Source organism: Neomonachus schauinslandi, chromosome 11 (genome assembly GCF_002201575.2).
Source record: "Neomonachus schauinslandi chromosome 11, ASM220157v2, whole genome shotgun sequence".
Classification (NCBI taxonomy): Eukaryota; Metazoa; Chordata; class Mammalia; order Carnivora; family Phocidae; genus Neomonachus; species Neomonachus schauinslandi.
In genome coordinates, this window is record NC_058413.1 from 66876259 (window position 1) to 66902004 (window position 25746).

Below are 25746 nucleotides of genomic sequence, written 5' to 3' on the forward strand. Positions count from 1 at the left end.
GTCTGAGTCATCTTCTCTGCTCTTGCTGTCAGAGGCACCAATAACCAGCCTAGATCCAAGCACGCTTGACCAATCCTGGTGAAGTTCTAGCAGGTCATCTTCTCAGTTTCTGAGGAAGAGTAAAACATGAAGCTTATTCAAGCTTTGAGTACTTCAGTTTTGCTATTTCAGAAGGTAGGTGCCTGCCTTAATTTAGTCTCAAATAATATGAAATCTTACCGGACTATACAGTTGTTTCTTTTTTTTAATCAGGCTGGGGTGTGGGTGACCTCAAGGCAGCTGAGTTGGTTAGACATTTGTTCCTACTCCCATGCTTAAAATCCCAGAGTGAGAATGCTCTCTTAGACAGTCTGGAGATTAAGTTTTGTCAAACCGTGGATATTCTCATTCTGGATTACATATGTTACATATGGTGGGTAACCATTCACTTCTCTCTTAGTCTGAAGGAGTTTGCTGGGGTCTTTGCCAAGAGCTGAGTTTCGTTAGGGAAGGGAGCTTGCTCCTGGTGAGGACTGAGAGGTATGGAGGGGAAAGGATGCCAAAGACCAGGGAGCAGGATAGCAAGGGGTAGACACAGACAGTAACTACTGGGCATGTGACATTTCTCTGCATACTGCTTTACAACTGCAGGGCCACTTAGGTATATCTCTAGACATTATGGATCTTTCTTCCTTTTTGGAGAAAGCAACTGGAATGTGATCATTACAGACCTATGCTGGAGTACTACCTCTGCCACTTGATACATATGTGTGAAATAATGCTATTTCACAGGACCGTCAGTGTTGGAGAAGGGGTATGGCCATCATTTTCTGAGAATTGATACTTTTTAAGTGTAGCAAGATAGAATTTTCTGTTGCCCTAACCCCCCTTTTCTTCTTTATCCCTGGAAGAAAAAAGCCTTTTTAGTAGGGAGATTATGTTATTAAAAACATTCACTCTAAGCAAGATAAAGATTTTACCACCTTGAAGATGACCCACTTTGAAGATTAGCTGAGCTTGCCAGGGCAGGGAGGATGGTAATTAAAGGAGTGGATTTTTGTGTCCAATTACCTGAATTTGGATCCTGGTTTTATCACTTGCTGGTCGTGAGACTTTGGGTCGGTTACTCTCTCTGGACCTCAGTTTTTGTAAAATGGATATAACAGCATGTCTGTCTCCTTGATTGAGCCTGTGATCCTCTGGAGCTGGGACCTGGGAAGAGAATTGACAGGTAGAAAAGATGAGGGGAAGAAGAAAAAGGAAGGACCTCTAGATGGCTAACACGATGGGAATATGAAGAAATGTATATACCATCTTCTAGAGTCTGTGTGACCACAACTGAGCCTCTGTTTGGAGGTAATCTGGGTTAATATTTACGCTGCTGGTTGAGCACGTATGGAGAGAGAGCCTGTCTCCTATCATTACACTCTGGTGATAAGTTCTTGCAGCTCTGTGAGCACAGAATAACCCCCCCCCCCCCCCCCGTGTGTCTGTACCGTCCGTTCTCTCTCCCACACACATTTCCCTGTCAGCTCTTCAGACTAACTGCTTTTCTCCCATCCTTCGCATCTTGCGCAAATGTCACTAGTCTCTTTCAGAGCACTTTCTCTGAATAACTGTGTTAGGGCAAAAACTATAAGTGAGGTGATGTAATGAGATTTCGAAATAGAATATTCTCTCCCAGGTAGCAGTCCTGCTCTGTGGAGCTTGTTGGCTCTCTGAGGTCACACAGGGACCTGGCTTCCTTCCATCTTGTTTCTCTGCCATCTCGAGGGCACCATCCTTGCCCACTTCCTAAGCAACTTTAAGCATTTGAGACAGAAGTTGCACATGCTACTTGCACTCCCATCTCACTGGCAAGATCTGAATCACATAACCCTACCCAGCTGCAAGGGAGGTTGGGAGATCAAATCTCCAGCTGGGTAACAGTGTGCTTGCTTGCATTCATATGTTTTCATTGGAGCCTCGCGTGGCCCTCCTCCACAGCAAAGGACATTCTTCTGCTGCCAGAGCAGGAATTTGTCTGGAACCTTATTTCCCTATTCTCCCAGGAATTCTGCTTTATTGGGTTTCTATATTATCTGGATTCTTTTTCTTATTTTAATAATGACAGCAGTGTTTCGGGTTCAGCCTTTCAAGAATACTCATTGGCACACTAGAGCTCCAACTCAAATGACCTGCATATCTTTAAATTGGAAGTCTGGTTGGCTCTTACGAAATCCAGGAAGTCACTCACTTGTCTTTGTCTTCTAGATTCCTGGTTCCTGAGTTCATCATATCTGTAAGTCAGGATTGCCATTCTGTTGCCTGTATGCTGACTGCTCTGCTTTCTCTCCTGCGCCCACACATAGGAGAGAATGCACAGTTTTGTCTTAAGCTGCTGTTTCCAGCAGCCTTTACAAACTGATCTGAGTTGGCTCTTTGCCCTCTGCCCTCTAGCAACATTAGATTTTGGTGACTTCCCACCAAAAATCTGTTTTTTTGGACCGGAAGATGCTCTATTCATTCGGAAGGATTCCCACATCAGGAGTCCCAAGCCTATCTTCGTTTTTGCAGTGTTTGAGGTCAGTTTCAGTTACCCTAACAACTCACTCTCAAGCACATTACAAATAATTCCATTCATTCCAGCTTGGCACCTTATATATTGCCTGGCACAGAATAGGACACTCAATAAATATTTGTTAGAAGAATTAGTATGTGAAGAAACTTTATAGACCTATTCTTTTCAGTAATTTTTTTGATAAATGTTATCATCCATGTTTTATAATTGCACTGGCCACAGTGATAAGAGAGCTATCTAGCAATCACTTGTATAGTAAACTGGCCTGGAAAAAAATCACTAAGCAACATTCAGGGCTATTTGGAACCATTGGCCTTGCCTTCTGAGCAGCAAGGTAAACAGTTTTCTGCACATGGGGATACCATAATTTTTCTCTTTCTCTGCTTCCTTAATTCATGAAAACTAAAATTAAAAACTTACTATCTCCCAGGTGCATACTAAGTTTCTTGGTGTTTTGTGTGTTTATTTGTCCAGAGCACAGGTTAATTTCATGCCATGAATAATTTGACTTTCAAATATAGTGAACTTTTGTTAGATTTTGAATGGACTTTAATATTTTGTTTTTGTAGGGAAACAATTAGCTCACTAGCATCTGGTTTTGAAATAAAACTGGAACCAATGTATGCAAATATAAAGGCCATCTGAATTTAAGATTCAGGAAAGGCATTACTGAGTACTTATAAGGGGTCACACACAAGTTACATGTTGACAAATACTCTCACATACACTATCTGGTCTCATTATGTCAACGGCAACCTCAGTGTCTCTCTTCTTCTATCAGTTACCCAATTTTTGGACAATTTTTGCAGAATTGACCTTTTATTTTGGTGCAGAATGAATCCATTTAAAAACAGACATACTTTTAGCAATCGCTTAATTACTTATTCTAGAATTGTTTGGTTCTATTCCATGCAGAGCTTGTTGAAAATAGGAGTTGTTTCCTCCATATCATTTACTGCTTAGGGCCTGACACAGGGCATTGGCTCAAAATGTGTCTGCTAAAAGAATGAATGAATGGCACACACAAAAAAACCACAACCGGTCACATCTTGTACTTCATGGTTTCTCTTTATTCTACTAAATTTAGGGAATACCATGTGCTCCTTTATGCCATCTGTTAGGATTTTATCCTAGTTAAATAAGTTTGACAGTACAGAAAAGAGCTAGCGGCAGGACAGCCACATAAGCTAACAACTTAGCCTTGCATAGTTGCTTGGGTGAGGCTAGAAAATACAAGACTCCTGGGTCAGAGACAAAGCTCTCTGTTATTCACTATAAAATCAGTAACAGGACTACCAGCATAGCTGAACCAGTTCCTCAATCCCTAAGTTCCACATGCAACAAAGAGGACCAGGTAGAGCCTGGAGTGCACCATAAAAAAGAAGCTCTGAGATGAGGGAATCTGCTGCTTTTATAGCAAGCAGCAAGCAAGCATGTTCTCTGACCAGAGGGAGAGCACATCACAGCATAGGTCCATGTAAGTACATTCTTCACTTTTCAGAATTGCCAACTGCACAAAAAACCCTAAAAGGCACTTGCACAGAGGGAAAGAATGACCATGACCTTATAACTTGGGCCTAGGCAGCAAGACATGGAGGGAGTGCAAGACATCCATGGCAGATTGAACCCAAAACCAAGGAGCTGGGAGATTATTTCATGTGACACTGTTACTCTGCAGAGAAGACAGGCTGAAAGGTGAAATGACTTGTTCAAGGTTATATCTGTGATGTTTACAGGACAGAAACCCATTTCTGCAGACTTAAACACTTTCTATGACCCCACCTTTGCCCTTGATACAGTTGATCCTTGAATAATGGGTTTGAACTGCACAGATCCACCTATACATAGATTTTTAAAAGAAAAAAATATTTATGTGTTTATTTGAGAGAGACAGAGAACATGCGTGTGCGTGTGTTGGGGGTGGGGCAGAGGGAGAGGGAGTCCCAAGCAGACTCCATGCTAAGCACAGAGTCTGAAGCGGGGCTCGATCGCATGACCCTTAGATCATGACCTGAGCCAAAACCAAGAGTCAGATGCTTAACTGACTGAGGCACCCAGGCACCCCATACATGGATTTTTTTTTTTTTTATAAACCCAGTACAGAATCGTAAATGTATTTCTTCTTCTTACGATTTTCTTAACATTTTTCTCTAGCTTACTTTATTGTAAGAATATAGTATATAACATATATAACATACAAAATATGTGATAATTAACTATGTTATCAGTAAGGCTTCTGGTCAACAGTTTGGCTTCTGGCCAAAATTATTAGTAATTTTGGGTCAAAAGTTATATGTGCATTTTTGACTGCATGGAGGGTTGGCACCCCTAACCCCCATGGGTTCAAGGGTCAACTGTATTAATTTTGTCACTTAAATTCCTTATAGCTGTACCCCAATTTTCAACCACTAAACAAGATTTCCTTACTTGTTTCTTTGTGTTAGATCCGTAAAAGTTAGTGTTACACTTCTATGGTGCAGTATTTCACAAAGCATGTTGTGTTGGACACTGGTGCAGCAAAAAGGGTCTATGGAAAATAATTTAGTCCTTAAATATGTTAGGAAATAGTACATACACTCCCCCACAGCCAGAGATTCACAGCATAAGGGGAGAATCTAGCATAAAGTTTAAGAGGATGGGTTCTAAAGTCAGAGAGGTCTGGGTTCAAGATCTGCTCATTGGATCTATCATCCTGAACCTAGTGTTTCAAGTTTATAAGCCTTAGTTGCATCTCCAGAAAAATGTAGATGACTATCTCTATTTCACATAATTGAAGAAAAGATGAAATGTGGTAACATACTTAAAGAGCTTGGCACACTGTCTGATATAACTTAATATGGGTCAATAAGGTACCCATAATTAATGCAGAATAAAGGCTCTGAGAAATCCTGCACTAGAGAAACCCCCCAAACGTTAAAGCAGAGTGTCTCAAATGTTTGGACCACAGCATGGTAAATTTAATTATTGTGCTACTCATTTAACATTGCATGGGTCTGTTACTCTGAAAGAATCATTTAAGGAAAATTTACTGGAGAAGCGAAAGGGCTCTGCCTAATTTAGAGCTAGTTAGAACAAGGAATTATAAACTATTATAAACTGTATAAATTCTATACAGAGCTAAATTTCATGAATAACTCCCCTAATATCCCTGAATTGCTATATAAACAAGAAAGTTTGGCTTTAGTAATGTTCTTAAACTCAGGTCAGGTTTCTTGGCAGTTTCTAAGATGTGTTAAAATAGCACTGCTTATTGATTTCACTGTATTCCACCAAAAATATTGATTTCATTCTGCCACCGCAGGGGAAATTCTTTTGACAGCAGGTTCACTGAATCTTTATTCTGAGGGCATGCGGTTGATAATTTGAACAAACATACCACTCTAGAATGCTAAATACTCTTCCTAGACACAGGTAAACGTAGGTGGAACTCAGCGGTCAGGCATATCTGCCCTCAATGACAGAAGAGCTCCCTGAGCTTAGGTTGGTCCAGGCTCCCTGCATGGAATTTATTTTTTTATTTTTTAAATTTTTTAAAGATTTTATTTATTTGACAGAGAGAGACAGCCAGAGAGGGAACACAGGCAGGGGGAGTGGGAGAGGGAGAAGCAGGCTTTCCACAGAGCAGGGAGCCCGATGCGGGGCTTGATCCCAGGACCCTGGGACCATGACCCAAGCCGAAGGCAGCCGCTTAACCGACTGAGCCACCCAGGCACCAGCACCCCCCCGGCATGAAACTTAATAAATATTATGTATCCTGAGCTCCCCAATTTTTTGGTAGAATCTCTCAGTTTAGAAATCTCTTAGTTGAAAGGTCAAACACATAAGAAAGCTTTTGTTAGGGCTTCTGAGACTCTGCCCTTTACTGCCAGGGTGTAGTAGCTTATAAGAGCTAATTACACATCCATCTTCCCAACTCTGTGTTCAGGGGTGTTTTGATGAAGGCTTGAAATAGGGCTTTGTGGAGTTTGTATGCCACAGAAATCAGCCAATGCTGCTGTAAATCAGAGCTCCTGCCACCACCAGAGCCAGTTTATCAGCACACTGCCACCTTAACTCCCTCAAATATGTTTGGGTGCCTCCATAATACTTTTTACCACCTTCTCACGGTGGCATCACATTAGTTGTTTGTCTTGCCTACTAGCCTCAAGGGCAAAATCTATATTTTAATTTCTCCCATATGCTTAGCACATTGGTAGGCATTCAGTAAAGGAGTTTGAATCTATAAATGAATTAACCTGTGAGCCAGTTACTTACATGGGTTTGAGTTTTCTGTGAGAAATGGAAAGAATTACATAGATGTATGCTCTACATTTTAAAGTGGTCAGCTCAGTTGTAGCATTTATTCTTGGATTATTATATGACAGTGTCTAGAGCTATGTCAAGGACGACTAATAGACATCTTTATCTCCAGAGCAGGATTCACTTGACTGCTATGACATCTCCTCGTGTGGCCATTTGGTGGGAGGAAGTCAGAACTAAGTCTACTTGCTTTTCTAGGCTACTAACCCCTCCCCTTCCCTCAGGATCTGGATGGAAATGCTTCCTCCTTAGAAGGAAATTGAGGTGACAGCCTTTGACAGGATCACAAATTGTTCATTAAGGTAGAATGTCCTGTGTCTATACAGTTTGAACCAGGGTGAACTGTTGACTTTGTCATCAAGAATGTTCTTAAGGTTGAAAGAGAGTGCTGTTGACATTTACTATGACTAGGAACTGGCATTTTAATGTCAGAACTGAACACAAAAACCATTGTTTTACCCATAATAATATCCTATTATTGATTTAAAAAATGAAGGCCCAGGGAAGGAAATGATTTATCCAATTGTACCATTAGGATAGATGAGTGACTTTATGACCATATGATTCATGGTCCTTTACATGCTAAGGCCAATGGTTTTGGCCATTGCTGTCCGTGATTAGTACTGAGAAAAGCTCAATTCATTTTTTTAAAAGATTTTATTTATTTATCAGAGAGAGAGAGAGAGAGCTTGCAGGCACAAGTGGGGGCGGGGTGCAGCAGGCCAAGGGGGAAGCAGGCTCCCTACTCAGCAGGGAGCCCGATGCGGGACTTGATCCCAGGACCCTGGGATCATGACCTGAGCTGAAGGCAGATGCTTAACCGACTGAACCATCCAGGTGTCCCAAAGCTCAACTAATTTTGATAACTTAATTCTGGTAACAACAGAAAGGTTTTATTTGAAGTAATAAAAGCAATCTTTTATTCTGTGCTTACTATGGTGCCAGGCCTGTGCTAAGTGGCTTACATATATTATTTAATCAGCACAACACTATAAGAAGGAAAAATTACCCTTATTTTACCAGTGAGAAAGTTGAGACACAGAGTAGTTGAATTAAATGTCCATGATCACATAGATACTGAAAGGCAGACTGGTATTACATCCAAGTGTGTCTCCCACCAAAGCAGAGCTGTTAACCAATATAGTGTATGGCCTTCCATTTCACCATAAGGTCAAAGAATGGCCTATTGCATATATGTATGTACATATATGTGTATGTAATATGTGCAGATATATCTTATTTCATGTGTCTTCATTTTTGAAAAAGGTGAGGTTCAATGTCAAACATCAGTAACATTTGAAAGGGGTTCTTCTGGAAATTATCATTTTCTTCCAGTCTAGAATTTCCCTTCTTTCTGTGTGTGAAATATCCTGAGAGTGTACATATATGCATTTTGGAGGAGATGTAGGTAATAAGGGAAGCTATAACATCACTAGAATTAAAGTTGAATGAAAACTGATATTCTAGATCTTTCTCTGTCTCTGTGTGAACTTTGGCCTTGTCACAGGAGGAATAAACCAATTTAGTGTGCATAGTGAGAACAGGGCTTTTTGGAGTCAGACTTAAGTTCAAATCCTAGCTCTGGTATTTACTTTCTGTGTGACCTTAAGCAAATTACTTCTCTGATCCATAATTTCATCTACAGAATGGCAATAGTAGTATCTACCTCATAGTCCCATTGTACAGACAAGATGGGATACTATATATGAAACCCAAATGGAACAAATTTGTGTCAATTTAAACAGACATTCTATGAAAACACACAGTTTAAATATATTAAAAAACTTTCCTAGGCCTCTTAAAAATCACTTCTAACTTTTAGGATGGTGGTGAAGTATATTTTTAGAACACAAGAAAATAACTTTTAAATTCTTTCTTTTCATTGCTGATACTCTCAAAATCCTCCACCTAAGAAATAGCTGTTCTCCAAAATTTTACTGGTTTCTCACTCTCTTGATATCAGGGAACATTCTCCCCATAGTCAGCCCACAAGGTTGGTAACTCCCATCTTTCCACAACTGTTATTTTTTTCTCTCCTGAGAGCTTCCTGTCTCTTTCAGTGAGTAATTCTTCTCTGTAACTCTTCTTTCTCCCCCTCCTCCATGTATTCATCTGGATCCTTCTCATAAAAAAGCTGATTCTTTGCATCAGCATAAGAAGGCAACAGAGCAGAGTAATGAAGAGCATGGATTCTGGAACTATTTAATTCATAATTTCTCAACTTAATTCCCAGCCCTGTCAGTTACTAGCTATGCCTATTTTCTACTCTGTAAAATGGATAACAGCAGTACCTGCCTTATAGGTGATGGTAAAGGTTCACATATGTAAAGTGGTTGAGACCCATACTTGGCGTATAATAAGCACCATGAATATTAGGTATTATTTTATTTCCCAAAGGCACCTGCTGACAATACCTGAGTAGAAAAAATATGCAAAACATTCTTTGATGTCATGGGGCAGTATGGAATATAGAGGGACTAGATATGATTTGTTTCTTACACATAAATTGCCAAGGAGACAGAGGTCAATCTTTCGTCCTGACTCTCCTGCAGGCACAGTGTTTCATTTGTCTGTCTAACAATGTGATGCTCTCAGAAACTTTCCTCATTCACCCTAGCAAATTGCTTTATCTCTGGAATGAATCCTGAAGATAGTCACTATCTGTCCTATGAAAGAAAGTACAGGAAAATGTTCAGACAACTTCAACCCAGATATTGCGAGCTATGCAATCACATCATAAGAATAATGGAAAATTATACTTTAGCCTTTTGACAAGTTACTCAACTCATTCACTCATTCATTCATTCAACATAAATTTATTGAGTACCTACCATGAGACAGGCATTAAAGTTTTCCCATTATATACATGCAGAGGATGATTACTAAGATCCATTTATGCTCTTGAAGGCTATACGTGGATAATAGAGCTAGAATGCCAATTATGTCCTGGCTAGCCTGGACACTCCGGATTTCTGCCTGCTTTTCTTGCTAAAAAGCGTCCTGGATTGTATGGTAAACTATATGGCCACCTTAGTGTAGTTGTAAAATGTGTAGGCTATGGAACCACACTGCCTGAATTAATATCCTGGCCCTAACATTTCCTAGCAGTGTGAACTCTGTTCCTTAGTTGTATCATCTCTAAAATGGGTTGATATTAAATCTGTATTCATGGTTATATAAGGATTAAATTATTAATATACATAAAATACCTAAAAGAGTACTTGGAAAACCACAGATGCTTAATAAATGTTAACTATCATCATTTTGGTATATTTTTCTATTACTTGAATAGTTTTTGGAATAAGCACCTAGAAACTTCTGATTATGCATTCTGCTGAGTTTACATTTTGTAATAGGAATGCCAGGGTTGGTCAGAGGTCCCTGAGTTATAATGTGAAAGATGTCAATTAACATAAGCCATCATCACTTCAGTGCATGTGTGTATTAGCGCCTCTGCTAAGTGGTTTACAGATGGTTTTTCATTTTTTTTCTCCTAACAACCCCTGAGGAACATACATCATTGTTTATAGGTGAAGAGTGGGGCTCAGGGACGTTAAGAATTCATCCAGTATAATTTAATGAAAGCAAAGCTGGAGGCATCAAAATTCTGGACTTTAAGTTATATTACAAAGCTGTAGTAATCAAAACAGCACAGTACTGGTACAAAAATAGACACATGGACAATAGAACAGAATAGAAAATCCAGAAATACAGCCACAATTATATGGCCCATTAATCTTTGACAAAGCAGGAAAGAATATCCAATGGGAAAAAGACCGTCTCTTCAACAAATGGTGTTGGGAAAATTGGACAGCAACATGCAAAAGAATGAAACTGCACCGCTTTCTTAAACATACACAAACATAAATCCAAAACAGATTAAAGACCTAAATATGAGACCTGAGACCAGAAAAATCCTAGAAGAGGTCACAGGCAGTAACTTCTTTGACATTAGCTGTGGCAATTTTTTTCTAGATGTGTTTCCTGAGACAAGGGAAACAAAAGTGAAAATAAACTATTGGGACTACATCAAAATAAAAAGTTTTTGCACAGTGAAGGAAAGAATAAACAAAACTAAAAGGCAACCTACTGAATGGGAGAAGGTATTTACAAATGACATATCTGATAAAGGGTTAGTATCCAAAAGATATAAAAAACTGATATAACTCAACACCAAAAACCAAATAATCCAATTTAAAAATAGGCAAAAGACATGGACAGACATTTCTCCAAAGAAGAAACACAGATGGCCAGCAGACACATGAAAAGATGCTAAACATCACTCATCTTCAGGGAAATGCAAATCAAAACTATAATGAGATGTCATCTCACACCTGTCAGAGTGGCTAAAATCAATAACACAAGAAACAACAGGTGTTGGTGAGGATGTGGAGAAAGAGGAACTCTCCTGCACTGTTGGTGAAAATGCAAACTGGTATAGCCACTCTGGAAAACAGTATGGAGGTTCCTCAAAAAGTTAAAAATAGAACTACCCTATGATCCAGTGATTGCACTACTGGGCATTTACCCAAAGAATACAAAAACCCTAATTCAAAGGGATATATGCACCCCAACATTTATAGCAGCATTATTTACAACAGCCAAGATATGGAAGCAGCCCAGGTGTCCATCAATTGATGAATGGATAAAGAAGATGTGTGTGTGTGTATGCACAAGAGAATATTACTCAGCCATAAAAAAAAGTGAAATCTTGCCATTTGCAACAACACAGATGGAACTAGAGAGTATAATGCTAAGTGAAATAAGTCAGAGAAAGACAAATACCATATGATTTCACTCATATGTGGAACTTAAGAAACAAAATGAATGAGCAAAGGGGGAGAAAAGAGAGACAAACTGAGAAACAAACTCTTAACTACAGAGAACAAACTGCTGGTTACCAGAGGGGAGGTGGATGGGGGAAGGGTGAAATAGGTGATGGGGATTAAGGAGGACACTTGTGATGGGCACCAGATGATTAAAATAAAAACTTAAAAAAATTCATTCAGTATAACAAAGCAGAGTGGAGATTTGATCCATGATCCAAACCATCACATTCCATGCCCCTTGGAGGCCAACCTTACGGGCAAGGTTGTGCTCAGTTCCTCTTAGGAGCCAGCCAATGCTCTTAATTCATTTGACTTAACTTACCCCCATTCAGACATACTTAGATTTTCAATCTGTATCCCTAACTAGGGCAAGAGGAGAGAAATACATTCTTTAAGTCTGCCATCTACCAAGCACAGTGGGAAGAGCCTGATTTAATTGGCCCTAAACGTCATCCTCTTATTCTAAGGTGTCTTCTTGTCCTTTCTGCCAGAAGTGGGTGAACCAGTCAGGGTTCTGCTTATATGAGGGGGTCATGATGTTTGAGTTTCCAAGCATGTCCTCTCTCAACCTTCCCCTTTCTTTACCTTTTCCTTCTGTGTTCAGATGTCAGTCCCAGCTTCTCAACCCCAAATGTGTCCACGTTGAAAGTATAAAGTACAAGACTTAATAGAAGCACTTTATGCTTTGTACTTGAAAGGTTATGTACATGAGAGTATGTAAAAGTTACACCGTATATATTCCAGCTGAGAATCACAAAAGCACATTTCTTTTGCCATGACTCTTTAAACTATAGTTTTCACTGAATATGGCTTTTATTTTCTTTGGAGTCAGGCAGATCTGGTGTGAAATCTTGGCTCTACCATTTCCTTACTAGGTGTCTTCTGCAAGTCCTTCCACTCCCTGGGCCCTAGTTTCCCCATCTGGACCCCCACACAAGGGGCAGGGATGCCTTGTACTTGTGAAACATAGTTTAAATCCACTTCAGAGCCACGCTCTCATTGGCACCTCTTAGTGGCTCAGAGCCATTGGGCAACTTGAAGCAGAACTGGGATGCCAACTCAGAGCTTCCATTTCCATGTCTAGAAGTAGCTGGTACAAAGAATATGGGTTTTACAACAAGACTGACCTTTGTTTGGAACCCACGTCTAGCATTTTTAGCTTTTTGCAGTTCCTCCAAGACTCTGTTCCTTACTGTAAAATCCCCATGCAAATATTTCACTCTTGGGAGCTGTGGGAGGCCCAATCATGGCCCCTCAAAGATGTGTCCATGCTAATGCTCAGAACCTGTGAATATGTTGCCTTCCCTTGCAGATGTGATTGAGTTAAGGATCTTGAGATGGGGATTTCATCTTAGGTTACGCTGTTAGGCTTAACGAAATCACAGGAGTCCTTGTAATAAAGTGGGAGGATTGGAGTCAAGGAGAGGGGACCATGGAAGCAGAGCTTGGACGGATGCAAGGAGAGGGGTATGAGCAAGGAATGGAGGTGCCCCTGGAACCCAAAAAAGGAAAGGAAGCATGTCCTACCCTGGAGCCTCCTGAACGAACACAGCTCTGCTGGCGCTTTAACTTTAGAACCTCTGCCCTCCGGAACTGTAACGTAATAAACCTGTGTCATTTTTAAGTCACAAATTTTGTGGTAATTTGTTACAGCCACAATAGGAAATGAATATAGGAGATTTATAATAATGATAATGATAGTGATGAAATAATAATATACATAGGACACATAGGTTGTCTTGTATATTTATACAGTTTTATATATTATATAGTATATATTTTGCATATTTATACTTTATATATTTCCATTTATGTACATTTTGTATGCTATATATTCATGTAATCCTCCAAATAATACTGAAACATTTTACAGATGAGGCAACTGAGGCACAAAGTGGCTAAGTAACATTGTCAAGGCCACACAGCTAGGAATGGGCAAAGCTGGCATTCAAATCTAGGCAATTTTTAAAGCCTCTGCAGAGAGCCAGGCACATAGGACTTCCCTGGCAAACAGAGGGCATTATTACTGTTACTTCCACTACATCACATTGCTTCTGTAAAGGGCTCATACTGAAGTGGTGATGGGCCCTCTGGAAGCTTTCTTCTCCTGATTACAAACATAGACTCCAGTGCTGTGTGGCCTCCTGACCCCAGGATCAGAAAGGAACAGCCCTGCCCCTGCTCTATAGGGGCCTAGCCAGGACAGAGGACATGTGGGGAGGAGGATGTCTTCAGGGTGTGCTGTTGAATCATACTTGCAGTCCTGCTCCCACATCCTTTCTCCTTTGGAAACCACAAATTGCCCAGCCAAATCCTGGTGACAGAATGATGGAGCTGGGCTGGTGCCTGCAGCTGGGCTAAGTCAATAAAGGTGATAATGAACACTAAGCAGAATTTGAAGAATGACTGGAAAAATTGCTGCTATTGATATTTCTGGCAGCTATCTGCTGCAGAGCCAGGCTGAAGTGGGTGGTTTCACATGGCGGAGCTCTCTGAGACAAATGATGGCAGCAATGATGAGCATTTGTATTTGTGAGGCTCCTATAAGCATTTTGCCATATATTATCTAATTTTATTACTAGAAAAACCCTGTGAAGTAGATCTCATTTCACAGATGAGAAGAAACAAACCAACATACACACACAGGGAGGTTGATTTCATTGCCTGACCTCCTGGCCTGGTTGTGGCTTCAGAAAGACAGTGATTTGGGAAGTTAAGTAAGGACAAGCTTGGGTAACCTCCGTCAGCATGCTTGGCGCGGGACCACGAGGTCGGGGTGGAGGGTTTCCCCAACACCTCACCAGGAGAGAGGCCCACATGGCTTTGGCTCTCCTGAAAGCCCCAGGCCAGCAGAGCTGTGATCATTTGGAATTGTTCCACCTTGTAAATATTGGAGACTGACCTCCAACTCTGCATTTTTAATCTCCTCTCAATGCTGAGCTTGCTCTTGCTGGATCTATCCTAGAGTCCTCTGCAAAGTACAGCAGTGAATGCTCTTGAACTGTATGGTTTACCACTCATGAGCTTGCCTCGGCAGCATTCTTGGCTTCTAGAAGTGTGCTGTGCACAGAGTAGGTACATGATATACATTTCTGCAATGACGAATTGGTCTGGAGGAAAAAGATTCATGAGACTTGGTTTTCTATTCATGACCCTGTATACTTAGGGAGAACCATTTTCAAATCAATTCACTAGTTTTTTTTTTTGGTCCTGATTTGTAAGTTTTATTTCACAGTTACATAAGAAGCCTGAATTATTAATCAGCCTCACAATATAGCCACAACGTCCATTATTTTTAAATGATTGCATGTTAGAAGGAAGTCCTAGCATCCAGGTGAGAAAACAGGCTTAGAAGGGTGAGTTCAATGTCACACAGGGAATTGTCGGTGGAATCAGGACAAGAAATAATAATGCACATTCCTTAATCAAAAATCACTATGGTAGTTCATATACACATATAGTATTATATTTAACCCTCAACAAACTTATAAGGCCTAGAAAGATTAAATAACCTGCCTACAGTACATTGTTTATAAGAAGAAAGTGAAAAGCATACTCAGATTCAGGCCTATCTGAGTACAGGGCCTGTGCTTTAAGGAACCAACATTCCACTGTCAGAGCTTTACTACACCCCTTATTAGTTGTTACCTTGTACATTGTACAAGATACTTTCATATTCATTACTTGGTTGGATCATTGTAACAGCTTTCAAAAGCAGGTGGTATTCACCCTATCATCCAGGTAATAAAACTGAAGTCTATGGAGCTTCACTGCTCAAGGTCACACTGCCCAAGGTCACGGTGCTAGGAAACTGCAGGGCCAGGGCCAGACATACCAGAGTCCCACACTCCATCCTTCACTGTAGGGCCTTTATTTTTGCACTGGCTGCTGATATAGGCGAGCACAGTGGGAGAGGCAGATGCACATGCTAGGTATGTGGAACAGGATGTGTGTGCCTGGAATATGCAGCTTGGTTCCTCCATTCACCTTGATGCTGATAGAAGACATGCTGTGCTCTTCCCAAGCCCATCAGGAAACACAGTAGCACAGCACTGCAATCCTCTGGGTAGGTGGGTGCATTAGTCAGCCTGGCTATCCTAACAAAATACCACAGATCTGGGTGGCTTAAACAAGAGAAATTCATTTTCTTGCAGTTTTGGAGGTTCGAAGTCCAAGTTCAGGGTGTTGTCAGGTCTCCTGAGGCCTCTCTCCTTGGCTTGCCGATGGCTGCTTTCTCGCTGTGTCCCACCTGGCCTTTTCTTTGTGTGTGTATCCCTGATGTTTCTTGTTATAAAGACACCAGTCCTACAGCTTTAGAGTCCACCCTTCTGACCTCATTTAATCTTAATAGCCTCTATAAAATTACCTCTTCCAGGGGCGCTTGGGTGGCTCAGTCGTTAAGCGTCTGCCTTCGGCTCAGGTCATGATCCCAGAGTCCTGGGATCGAGTCCCACATCGGGCTGCCTGCTTGGCAGGAAGCCTGCTTCTCCCTCTCCCACTCCCCCTGCTTGTGTTCCTGCTCTCTCTCTGTCAAATAAATAAATAAAATCTTTAAAAAAATAAAAATAAAAAAAATAAAATTACCTCTTCCAAATATGGTCACACTGAAGGTTAGAGCTTCAACATATTAATTTGGGGGGCACAGTTTGTCCATAACAGTGGGCATAACAGTCCATAATGCATGGTTGAAATGCATTGTGTTCAGAGTGCCCTTCTTTCTGAATGCCTGTTTAAACATATTCTACAGCTGCCAAATTTATGGGCTGGATGAGTTGTTTTTGAAGCTGCATTGCCTCTCCTCCCTAAATATTGTGCTCAAAAGCATACTATTTACAAATTGGAATGAGAAAGCAGGAAGAAACAAATGCTGCCATAAACCTTCAAGCAAAAGGAAAAAAAAGACTGGAGAAATGGAAATAAGTCAACTGATAATGCTCTCAGAGCTGGAAAAAAAATCGATTGTTACCATATCATCTCTGACAGTGATCTAGTTGAGATCAATTCGGTTAAAGTTAATAACACCTGCATGAGTTCCACTGTAGCAGATTGTCAGTTTTATTACCAGTCCCTTAAGCAATGGGTGCCAGCTTCCAAAATGAATACGAATGGACGCTGGGATTTCAACCATTACAAGAGGATTTGTTAAAAAATACCTCTCTTGGGCGCCTGGGTGGCTCAGTCGTTAGGCGTCTGCCTTTGGCTCAGGTCATGATCCCAGGGTCCAGGGATCGAGTCCCAGATTGGGCTCCTTAATCAGCAGGGAGCCTGCTTTTCCCTCTCCCACTCCCCCTGCTTGTGTTCCCTCTCTCACTGCATCTCGCTCTGTCAAATAAATAAAATGCTTAAAAAACAAAACAAAACAAAACCTCTCTTGTTCTTTAAACTACCCAAGACAGCCGTCAGCTTCGTGAGTCAAATCACTCCAAGGAGGCAGCTTTAGGGTCTGCATTGGCTGTCCTGCTCTCTGCAGAGGCTGGCCATGCAGCCCTGGGAGGAAGACTGTCTGACTTTGATGAAGGACTCCAGCGCTGTGTCCCTGTCTTCTGGTTATTTTGTTTTTGTAGTCTACCAAGGACTTGTTCCAAGTGGCAGAACCTGTGGAGCTGTATTTGGCAGGTGTTTTAGTTGTGCTCTGTACCCCAAATGATTGGCCTTTTGCACACTTAGGGTTGGAAACTATCCCTCTGTTGTGTTGCAAAACCTAAGGTTTGTGCCCTATTGTAGACTGCTTCATTTCAAACTGTTTGAGTCCTTAATTTTTTTTGTGTGTACATATGTCTGAGTTCCCAAGATCTCAAGGTATGTTGCTTCCATTGCCTGCAATAAAGCCACATGGGGCACCGGTGAGGAAAGAAGATTCTGAGCTCTAATATTGGAAGGAATTTGGAATTGTCAGGATTGGGACAAAAGATTTTATTTTATTTTATTTTTTTATTACATTTTTTTATTATGTTATGTTAATCACCATACATTACATCATTAGTTTTTGATGTAGTGTTCCATGATTCATTGTTTGCATATAACACCCAGTGCTCCATTCAGTACGTGCCCTCCTTAATACCCATCACCAGGCCAACCCATCCCCCCAACCCCTTCCCCTCTAGAATCCTCACTTTTTTTCTCAGAGTCCATAGTCTCTCATGGTTCATCTCCCCCTCCAATTCCCCCCCTTCATTTTTCCCTTCCTATTTCCCTTCCTACTATCTTTTTTTTTTTTTTTAACATATAATGTATTATTTGTTTCAGAGGTACAGGTCTGTGATTCAACAGTCTAACACAATTCATAGCACTCACCATAGCACATACTCTCCCCAGTGTCTATCACCCAGTCACCCCATCCCTCCAACCCCCCACCACTCCAGCAACCCTGTTTGTTTCCTGAGATTAAGAATTCCTCATATCAATGAGATCATATGATACATGTCTTTCTCTGATTGACTTATTTGGCTCAGCATTATACCCTCCAGTTCCATCCACGTCGTTGCAAATGGCAAGATCTCATTCCTTTTGATGGCTGCATAATATTCCATTGTGTATATATACACCACATCTTCTTTATCCATTCATCTGTTGATGGACATCTTGGCTCTTTCCACAGTTTGGCTATTGTGGACATGCTGCTATAGACATCAGGATGCATGTACCCCTTCAGATCCCTACATTTGTATCTTTGGGGTAAATACCCAGTAGTATAATTGCTGGGTCATATGGTAGCTCTATTTTCAACTTTTTGAGGAACCTCCATACTGTTTTCCAGAGTGGCTGCACCAGCTTGCATTCCCACCAACACTGTAGGAGGGTTCCCCTTTCTCCGCATCCCTGCCAACATCTGTCATTTCCTGACTTGTTAATTTTAGCCATTCTGACTGGTGTGAGGTGATATCTCATTGAGGTTTTGATTTGGATTTCCCTGATGCCGAGTGATGTTGCGCACTTTTTCATATGTCTGTTGGCCATTTGTATGTCTTCTTTGCAGAAATGTCTGTTCATGTCTTCTGCCCATTTCTTGATTGGATTCTTTGTTCTTTGGGTGTTGAGTTTGATAAGTTCTTTATAGATTTTGGATACTAGCCCTTTATCTGATATGTCATTTGCAAATATCTTCTCCCATTCTGTCGGATGTCTTTTGGTTTTGTTGACTGTTTCTATTGCCGTGCAAAGCTTTTTATCTTGATGAAGTCCCGATAGTTCATTTTTGCCCTTGCTTCCCTTTCCTTTGGCTATGTTTCTAGGAAGAAGATGCTGTGGCTGAGGTTGAAGAGGTTACTGCCTGTGTTCTCCTTTAGGATTTTGATGGACTCCTGTCTCACATTGAGGTCTTTCAACCATTTTGAGTCTATTTTTGTGTGTGGTGCAAGGAAATGGTCCAGTTTCATTCTTCTGCATGTGGCTGTCCAATTTTCCCAACACCATTTGTTGAAGAGACTGTCTTTTTTCCATTGGACATTCTTTCCTGCTTTGTCGAAGATTAGTTGACCGTAGAGTTGAGGGTCCATTTCTGGGTTCTCTATTCTGTTCCATTGGTCTATATGTCTGTTTTTGTGCCAGTACCATGCTGTCTTGGTGATCACTGCTTTGTAATAGAGCTTGAAATCAGGCAACGTGATAGCCCCAGCTTTTTTCTTTTTCAACATTTCCTTGGTGATTCAGGGTCTTTTCTGATTCCATACAAATTTTAGCACTTTGATAAATGTCATTGGAATTTTGATCAGGATGGCGTTGAAGGTATAGATTGCTCTGGGTAGCATAGACATTTTAACAATGTTTATTCTTCCAATCCATGAGCATGGAATGTTTTTCCATCTTTTTGTGTCTATGTCAATTTCTTTCATGAGTGTTCTGCAGTTCCTAGAGTATAGATCCTTTACCTCTTTGGTTAGGTTTATTCTGAGGTATCTTATGGGTTTTGGTGCTATTGTAAATGGAATAGTTTCTCTAATTTCTCTTTCTGCAGTTGCATTGTTAGTGTATAAGAAAGCAGCTGATTTCTGTGCATTGATTTTATATCCTGCCACACTACTGAATTGCTGTATGAGTTTTACTAGTAATTTTGGGGTGGCCACAGCTTTTGGATTTTCCACATAAAGTATCATGCCATCTGTGAAGAGAGAGAGTTTGACTGCTTCTTTGCCAATTTGAATACCTTTTATTTCTTTTTGTTGTCTCATTCCTGTTGCAAGGACTTCTAGTACTATGTTGAACAATAGTGGCGAGAGTGGGCATCCTTGATGTGTTCCTGATCTTAAGGGAAGGACTCTCAGCTTTTCTCCATTGAGGATGATATTCGCTGTGGGTTTTTCATAGTTGGATTTTATGAACTTGAGGAATGTTCCCTCTATCCCTATACTCTGAAGAGTTTTAATCAGGAAAGGATGCTGTATTTCATCAAATGCTTTTTCTGCATCACTTGAAAGGAACATATGGTTCTTCTCTCTCTTCTTATTAATGTGTTCTATCACATTGATTGATTTTCGAATGTTGAACAACACTTGCATGCCAGGGATAAATCCCACTTGGTCATGGTGGATGATCCTTTTAATGTATTGTTGGATCCTATTAGCTAGGATTTTGTTGAGAATTTTGGAATCCATATTCATCAGGGATATTGGTCTGAAATTCTCCTTTTTGATGGGGTCTTTGCCTGGTTTGGGGATTAAGGTAATGCTGGCCTCATAGAATGAATCTGGAAGCTTTCCTTCTGTTTCTTTTTTTTGAAACAGCTTTGGGAGAATAGGTATTATTTCTTCTTTGAACGTTTGGTAGAATTCCCCAGGGAATCCATCAGGCCCTGGACTCTTGTTTTTTGGGAGGTTTTTGATCACTGCTTCAATTTTGCTACTGGTTATTGGCCTATTCAGGTTGTCAATTTCTTCCTGTTTCAGTCTTGGTAGTTTATAGGTTTCCAGGAAGGCATCCATTTCTTCCAGGTTGCTCAATTTATTGACATATAGTTGTTGATATTAATTTCTAATAATTTTTTCTATTTCCTTTTTATTATTCATGATCTCTCTCCTTTCATTCATAATTTTATTAATTTGGGTCCTTTCTCTTTTCTTTTGGATAAGTCTGGCCAGCGGTTTATCGATCTTATTAATTCTTTCAAAGAACAAGCTTCTAGGTTCGTTGATCTGATCTACTGTGTTTCTGGTTTCTAATTCATTGATCTCTGCTCTAAGCTTAATTATTTCTCTTCTGATGCGTGGCTTAGGCATTGTTTGTTGCTTTTTCTCTAGTTCTTTAAGGTGTAAAGTTAGTTGGTGAATTTGGGATTTTTCTATTTTTTTGAGTAAGCCTTGGATGGCTATGTATTTCTCCCTTAGGACTACCTTTGCAGTATCCCATAGGTTTTGGACTGATGTGTTTTCATTCTCATTGGTTTCCATGAATCGTTTAAGTTCTTCTTTGATTTCTTGGTTGGCCCAAACATTCTTGAGCAGAGTGGTCTTAAGCTTCCAAGTGTTTGAATTTCTTCCAAGTTTTTTCTTGTGATTGAGTTCCAGTTTTAGAGCATTATGGTCTGAGAATATGCAGGGAATAATCTCAATCTTTTGGTATCGGTTGAGACCTGATTTGTGACCCACTCTGTGGTCTATTCTGGAGAAAGTTCCATGTGCGCTCGAGAAGAATGAGTATTCTGTTGTTTTAGGGTGGAATGTTCTGTATACATCTATGAGGTCCATCTGGTCCAGTGTGTCCTCAAAGCTCTTGTTTCTTTGTTGATTTTCTGCTTAGATGATCTGTCTATTGCTGAGAGTGAAGTATTGAGGTCTCCTAAAATTAATGTATTGTTATCAATTTGACTCTTTATTTTGGTTAACAGTTGGCTTATGTAGATGGCTGCTCCCATTTTGGGGGTGTAAGTATTTACAATTGTTAGGTCTTCTTGTTGGATAGACCCTTTAAGAATGATATAGTGTCCTTCTGTTTCTCTAACTACAGTCTTTAGTTTAATATCTAATTTGTCTTATATGAGAATTGCTACCCCAGTTTCTTTTGAGGTCCATTGGCATGGAAGATGGATCTCCATCCCTTCGCTTTCAGTCTGGATGTATCTTTAGGTTCAAAATGAGTCTCTTGTAGGCAGCATATGGATGGGTCCTGTCTTTTTATCCAATCTGCAACCCTGTACCATTTTATGGGAGCATTTAGGATGTTCACATTGAGAGTGATTATTGAAGGATATGAATTTATTGTCATCATGTTGCCTGTAAAGACCTTGTCTTTATAGATTGTCCCTGTAAATTTCTGTTCTGTATCACTCTTGGAGTCTTTCTCCTTTTATGGGCCAGCTTAGTGGTCACATATTCTTTTTTTTTTTTAATTTTATTTATTTATTTGAGAGAGAGAATGAGATAGAGAGCATGAGAGGGGGGAGGGTCAGAGAGAGAAGCAGACTCCCCGCTGAGCAGGGAGCCCGACGCGGGACTCGATCCGGGGACTCCAGGATCATGACCTGAGCCGAAGGCAGTCGCTTAACCAACTGAGCCACCAGGCACCCCACATATTCTTTTAGTTTCTGCCAGTCTTGGAAGCTCTGCATCTCTCCTTCCATTCTAAATGAGAGCTTGCCAGGTAAATATTCTTGGCTGCATGTTCTTCTCATTTAGTACCCTGAATATGTCTTGCCAGGCCTTTCTGGCTTGCCAGGTCTCTGTGGATAGGTCTGACGTTATTCTGATGTTACTCCCTCTGTACATAAGGAATCTTCCCCCTAACTGCCCTTAAGATGGTTTCCTTGGTTCTAAGATCTGCCAGTTTTACTATTAAATGCCGGGGCGTTGGACTCTTTTCCTTGATCTTAGGAGGGGTCCTCTCTGCCTCTAGGACAGAAATGTTTGTTTCATTCCCCAGATCAGGGAAGTTCTCAGCTACAATTTGCTCAAATATATCTTCTAGTCCTCTCTCTCTCTCCAGCCCCTCAGGGATCCCAATAATTCTGATACTGGAATGTTTCATGGCGTCACATATCTCTCTGATACTTTTTTCGTGGATTTTGAGTTGTTTTTCCCTGGCCTCCTCTTTTTCCTTCTTGTCTATTAATTGGTCTTCTAGATCACTAATTCATTCTTCTGCCTCGCTTACCCTAGCTATTAGATTATCTAGATTAGATCGGATCTCATTGATAACATTTTTTTAAAATTTTTATTCTTATGTTAATACCCATACATTACATCATTAGTTTTAGATGAAGTGTTCCATGATTCATTGTTTGTGCATAACACCCAGTGCTCCATGCAGAATGTGCCCTCCTCAATACCCACCACCAGGCTAACCCATCCTCCCAACCCCCTCCCCTCTAGAACCCTGTTTGTTTTTCAGAGTCCATCGTCTCTCATGGTTCGTCTACCCCTCCGATTTCCCCCGCTTCATTCTTCCCCTCCCGCTACCTTCTTCTTCTTCTTTCTTTTTTTCTTAACATATATTGCATTATTTGTTTCAGAGGTACAGATCTGAGATTCAACCGTCTTGCACAATTCACAGCGCTTACCAGAGCACATACCCTCCCCAGTGTCTATCACCCAGTCACCCCATCCTTCCCACCCCACCCCCCACTCCAGCAACCCTCAGTTTGTTTCCTGCAATTAAGAATTCCTCATATCAGTGAGATCATATGATACATGTCTTTCTCTGTTTGACTTATTTCACTCAACATAATACCCTCCAGTTCCATCCACGTCATTGCAAATGGCAAGATTTCATTCCTTTTGATGGCTGCATAATATTCCATTGTATATATATACCACTTCTTCTTTATCCATTCATCTGTCGATGGACATCTTGGCTCTTTCCACAGTTTGGCTATTGTGGACATTGCTGCTATAAACATCGGGGTGCACGTACCCCTTCGGATCCCTACTTTTGTATCTTTGGGGTAAATACCCAGTAGTGCAATTGCTGGATCATATGATAGCTCTATTTTCAACTTTTTGAGGAACCTCCATACTGTTTTCCAGAGTGGCTGCACCAGCTTGCATTCCCACCAACAGTGTAGGAGGGTTCCCCTTTCTCCGCATCCCCGCCAACATCTGTCGTTTCCTGATTTGTTAATTTGAGCCAGTCTGACTGGTGTGAGGTGGTATCTCATTGAGGTTTTGATTTGGATTTCCCTGATGCCGAGCGATATTGAGCACTTTTTCATGTGTCTGTTGGCCATTTGGATGTCTTCTTTGGAAAACTGTCTGTTCATGTCTTCTGCCCATTTCTTGATTGGATTCTTTGTTCTTTGGGTGTTGAGTTTGATGAATTCTTTATAGATTTTGGATACTAGCCCTTTATCTGATATGTCATTTGCAAATATCTTCTCCCATTCTGTCGGTTGTCTTTTGGTTTTGTTGACTGTTTCCTTTGCTGTGCAAAAGCTTTTTATCTTGATGAAGTCCCAATAGTTCATTTTTGCCCTTGCTTCCCTTGCCTTTGGCGATGTTTCTAGGAAGAAGTTGCTTCAGCTGAGGTCGAAGAGGTTGCTGCCTGTGTTCTCCTTTAGGATTTTGATGGACTCCTGTCTCACATTGAGGTCTTTCAACCATTTGGAGTCTATTTTTGTGTATGGTGTAAGGAAATGGTCCAGTTTCATTCTTCTGCAGGTGGCTATCCAATTTTCCCAACACCATTTGTTGAAGAGACTATCTTTGTTCCATTGGACATTCTTTCCTGCTTTGTCAAAGATGAGTTGACCATAGAGTTGAGGGTCCATTTCTGGGCTCTCTATTCTGTTCCATTGATCTGTGTGTCTGTTTTTGTGCCAGTACCATGCTGTCTTGATGATGACAGCTTTGTAATAGAGCTGGAAGTCTGGAATTGTGATGCCGCCGGCTTTGCTTTTCTTTTTCAACATGCCTCTGGCTATGGGGGGTCTTTTCTGGTTCCATACAAATTTTAGGATTATTTGTTCCATTTCTTTGAAAAAAGTGGATGGTATTTTGATGGGGATTGCATTGAATGTGTAGATTGCTCTAGGTAGCATTGGCATCTTCACAATATTTGTTCTTCCAATCCATGAGCATGGAACGTTTTTCCATTTCTTTGTGTCTTCCTCAATTTCTTTCATGAGTATTTTATAGTTTTCTGAGTACAGATCCTTTGTCTCTTTGGTTAGATTTATTCCTAGGTATCTTATGGTTTTGGGTGCAATTGTAAATGGGATCGACTCCTTAATTTCTCTTTCTTCTGTCTTGTTGTTCGTGTATAGGAATGCCACTGACTTCTGTGCATTGATTTTCTATCCTGCCACTTTACTGAATTCCTGTATGAGTTCTAGCAGTTTTGGGGTGGAGTCTTTGGGGTTTTCCACATAAAGTATCATATCATCTGCAAAGAGTGAGAGTTTGACTTCTTCCTTGACAATTTGGATGCCTTTGATTTCTTTTTGTTGTCTGATTGCTGTGGCCAGGACTTCAAATACTATGTTGAATAGCAGTGGTGATAGTGGACATCCCTGCCGCGTTCCTGACCTTCGGGGGAAAGCTCTCAGTTTTTCCCCATTGAGAATGATATTCGCTGTAGGTTTTTCATAGATGGCTTTTATGATATTGAGGTATGTACCCTCTATGCCTATACTCTGAAGAGTTTTGATCAAGAAAGGATGCTGTACTTTGTCAAATGCTTTTTCTGCATCTATTGAGAGGATCATATGATTCTTGTTCTTTCTTTTGTTAATGTATTGTATCACATTGATTGATTTGCGGATGTTGAACCAACCTTGCAGCCCAGGGATAATCCCACTTGGTCATGGTGAAGAATCCTTTTAATGTACTGTTGGATCCTATTGGCTAGTATTTTGGTGAGAATTTTTGCATCCATGTTCATCAGGGATATTGGTCTGTAATTCTCCTTTTTGATGGGGTCTTTGTCTGGTTTTGGGATCAAGGTAATGCTGGCCTCATAAAATGAGTTTGGAAGTTTTCCTTCCATTTCTATTTTTTGGAACAGTTTCAGAAGAATAGGTATGAATTCTTCTTGAAATGTTTGGTAGAATTCCCCTGGGAAGCCATCTGGCCCTGGGCTTTTGTTTTTTGGGAGATTTTTGATGACTGCTTCAATTTCCTTAGTGGTTATAGGTCTGTTCAGGTTTTCTATTTC